Here is a 307-nt window from a genome sequence, read left to right on the forward strand (position 1 = left end):
CACCGAATTCTTGTTTGGGTGCAGTCACACCATGCACATCTCATGTGACACACATCCCTGTTACCAGGGTACGCGTAGACCCCGTTACACTCTCCCCCATTGAGACTGAGAACATATACAGTTCCAATCGATTATTGACTAAATGAGGCTCGCGGTCCGCGAGACACCGCAACTTAATTCATTAGAATAAAACGACCTCCGTGCTCAATGAGCCCTGCGTCAACGACACGAAAACCACCAAGTCTCGCTAGAGCCCAACTTCGTCTCCCGCATGCGGTGCAATGTCGGACAGTGCGTCCGCGGCATC

This window comes from Plasmopara halstedii (genome assembly GCF_900000015.1).
Source record: "Plasmopara halstedii genome assembly, contig: Scaffold_430, whole genome shotgun sequence".
Classification (NCBI taxonomy): domain Eukaryota; phylum Oomycota; class Peronosporomycetes; order Peronosporales; family Peronosporaceae; genus Plasmopara; species Plasmopara halstedii.